This window comes from Dipodomys merriami, unplaced genomic scaffold, assembly GCF_024711535.1.
Source record: "Dipodomys merriami isolate MVZ:Mamm:240054 unplaced genomic scaffold, mDipMer1.0.p SCAF_725, whole genome shotgun sequence".
NCBI lineage: Eukaryota > Metazoa > Chordata > Mammalia > Rodentia > Heteromyidae > Dipodomys > Dipodomys merriami.
In genome coordinates, this window is record NW_027206319.1 from 453,874 (window position 1) to 457,996 (window position 4,123).

Here is a 4,123-nt window from a genome sequence, read left to right on the forward strand (position 1 = left end):
TTTCCAAAATTATTTCAATAGATTATTTTCTCTTGGTCTTGCATTTGCTCAACAAGATATATGGAGAAAAATAGAGTTATATCACCCATACCTTGTATGACAGTGTCTGTTACAACGGACAATACTTCTTTGTCCTACTTCTATGTCCTCCTCATAGTTCTTGCTTGATTTCCAAATAATCACACCTCCTTGGCTTCAAGTCTAGTGAAGCTGAAGAAGTATATTGTTTCTCTTTTTAAACTCTTTTATTTGGATGTGGAATTTATGTTCATGTCTTCATTCAATCTGTTGTGCATTGTAGTGAGCCAAATAGTCTCCGCAAAATCACTTTGGGTAGCAAAAATATTAACAAAATCTATATCAAAAAGTTTTGGAATCCTTCTACTGCTGAAGCCAATATGCTTTAGCTAGGGCTTCTAAGAACACCTTATCTTATCTTTTCAATTTGCTCAATTCTTTTCTGATCCCAAAACTTTTTGGCTAATGTAATAAGAGAAGTCTTTACTATCTCATGTTAATAAGGATATTATATTTTGTGAGCTACTTAGAAATGTGAAATCATTGGTTTGAGGTATCCAATCAGATTTTTTCTTTGTTTCAGTGCTTCACATGCAAAGACATTGTGGAAAGTATTATAAACAGAAAAGTGTATATCCAATACCTTCTTTCATTGTGGAGGGCAATTTGTCCCTAAATGTTTTGACCCAAATTATCTTTTTCAGAGCATTTCTGTTTGGTAATTAAAGGTCAAATCACAAATTTTGAAGTCTTTTGTAAAGAAATATGAATTTAAATTCCATTACAACCTTGTTTCACACAGTGAGCGTATATGTCCTGGGTAAGGATAATTCTCAAGGGAATCTACAGGATTTATAGCAAGGTTTCTGAGGTTTGTTTGTTTAGTGTGAAAATGAGCCATCTTCAACATTGCTCCCTCTCAACTAAGTCTACATGGATTACTTTGCATGAAAGCCTATTTTCCCAGGGAATTTTAAATTTTCTTAATAGGCTAAGTTGTTAAAAAAAAAGTTTGAACGATTAAAATTTACCTGGCATAATTTTAAAACTCTTTTGAAATTCCTTTATCAGAATCGCAAATTTGCCAATCCTAATTCCACCTTTACCATCAAAAACTGTTACATGCTGTTTTCATGATATAGTGTCCATGAAACTATTATTTTCCAGTGTCTTTGTTATGCATATATATGACTATATAAGCTGATGCTGAGCAAAATGAACTCCAAGATATGGAAACAGATTTTTATTTGCGGTTTGTGTTTTTAATGTACTATGTGATTTCTATTTTCTTTGGGTTTTTTCCCCTATGGTTTGTCCCTGGCTGTATTTGATTTTGGTACCCTGTGTATTGTGTATACATTTACCTTAATTAGGAAAGGGAAGAGGAACAACAAAATGGCGGAGACAAAGGACAAAGGGCAAGACAATGCAATAGCATTACTCACAAGACAATATGTTGGAAATGTACATTAAAACTTGTGAGGAGTATTGAGGTGAAGGAAAACTGTGAGAAAAATGAAGGAGGGGGTAACACCTTTGAAAAGTTATGTATTAACTTCCTTACAATTACTGTAATCCCACTGTACATCACTTTGACAATAAAATTAATTTACAAAATAAGTTGCATGAAAAAATTTCACTGTATTGGTATAGTAAATATTATTCTTTATGCAGTAACTTTTTTAAAAATTGATACTATTTTGCATCTAATTTGAATTAATTACCCCTTTTTAATCAGAGGACAATCAACTTGAATCCAACTAGACAATATTTTCACAATATACTTGACAATATTTTGAAAAAAGAATAAATTTAGTACTTTCTCATACTCAAACCAAAAACAGTTTAATTCTATGGAAACCCATAACTTTTAAAAGTAAATAAGTTGTTAAGAGGAGAGAATATCTGTATTCTTCAAAATTCCTATGACTGATAACTACTCATTTTCAAATTCTGAACATTCCATTCCTGTTGGCATGTTATGAAATTCTGCAATAGATGCAGTTTCCGGTGAGGTGTTACAGATTGAGAAATCAACAGAAAAATAGTCACATTCTGGTAGAGGATAAAACTATGACGCACCTGTAATAATTATTTCTTCAAGAGTAAGCAATTTTTTTTATCAGTGTAAGTTATTATTTCTTTGACCATCAATCCAAAGATTTATGCCATAAAGTCATCCTAGCTCAACAGTTTCCAACTTGTAGGGTACACCTCAAAATTCCTTTAATTCACATCACAAATAGCTTATCTCTATTGTGAAAAATACTACACCTCTGCTAATGTGATGCCCTTTGTGTTCTGGAAAGAACACCACAATAAACTCGGTTACATCATTTTCCCCCTACTGGTATTCTTGAGATCAGAACACTTGCAAATATTATTTATATTTATGCTTTTTAACTATCATAGATATTTAGGATGCTAAGATTGGAAGATTTCAGTTCAAAGCCCACCCAGGGAGGAAGTTTCCCTAGATTCTTATCTCCAAGAAACTTTTCAAAAAAGCCAGACATAGGTGGCACTGAAGTTGAAGTGGTAGGGCACGAGCCTTGAACATAAACAGGCTCAGAGACAGTGTCCAGGCCCAGAGTTCAAGCCCTATGACAAATCAATAAAACAAAAAACAAACCTAAACCTAGCAATTTTCTCATTGTATACAGAGGCACATAATTTAGGAAATTGCTTCCTGTGTTACATAGAGGTAGAAAAAAGAAGATGTCATACAATTATTCTCTTCATACCATGTTATACCAAAACCTCAAAAATTGCTGTTTTCTAAATTTATAAATTAACATCATCTTTTTATTCGCAACACTGTCTACATTATTCACATTATCATTTTATACATGAACTGGTGGAATTATCTATTAACTAAGTTCTAATTATAACTCTCTTGAAAGAATATTCTAGGCAAGTAGAATGCAAGAATCATTTGTGAATTTGTCAATTAAACCCTCTACTTAAAAAGAAATTTGTAGTGTCTTATAGAATATGTAATTAAAAACAAAACCAAAACATTTATTTTAAATCTAAATTCTAATTTAGCAATATCTACAAAGACATACATTAGACGAACTTTGCTTTTTCTCTGGGGTTAAGCTTTTGTAATCCTTCATCAATTCTTTGGAATCCAACAGAATTATGATAAGAGAATTTTGGATGAGAATCAAGAGCCATTTTGCATCTAGAAATGTTCTGTAATGAAGAGAGCATTTGAAACACACCTGAGGATTATATATGAGTTGCATTGTAATAGGAAACTTAACTTCTCAAAACATAGTGACAAAATTAGCCCAAACTTCCAACTGTGTATTCCTTTCTTGTTTGGTTTGTTTTATTAAGACAAAATTATACTACCTAGTCCAGGGAAGTTATCACTATGTAATTCCACTCTCTAATCTCCTCTCAGTCTGAATGCTAGAATTCTAGCCTTGTATCACTTTGCCCTGTCATAGTTTTTTGGTTTATTTAATCTAGATACAGACTAGCAATTCTGAACTTCTCCAGTGATATTATCCACTAGACTTCTTAGACTCTTCATGTACTATTTTCAAAGATTTTCTAACATTTGACACAGGATTTGAACATTTTCAAATACATCTGCGGGGTCTCTGATTCATTCCTCCATGAATCAAATCCCTTTACTATTGATTACTTGACTCTCTTATTATCTCAAGTTTACCTATGTAATATTCTCAAACTTTTTTGAAGAAAGTTCACTTGAGGATTTTCTAATTTAATTATCACTTGATTCTAGTCTTACTCAGGATATATTTTCTATTGCTTTCTAAATTTTCTACATATTCTGAGAGTTGTATCATTTGTGTATTTGTGTGTGGGCATTTAAGTGCCTCTGTGTTTATGATTATGTTTGTATGTATGCATGCAAAAGCCTCAAGCTCTTATTTATCAATCTTCCTCATGACTGGTATTCCATGACCTGAGCCATTCTTCCAATCCAACTTTTGGCAGGTTAATTATAGATAGTGTCTCAAAAACTCTTCTGCCCAGGCTGGATGTAAACTGAACTTCTCAGGCTCCTTTATATTCGTAGGTTTTATTTATCCAGTAGAATCAGCTTTTAAACTACAAACATTTTTTG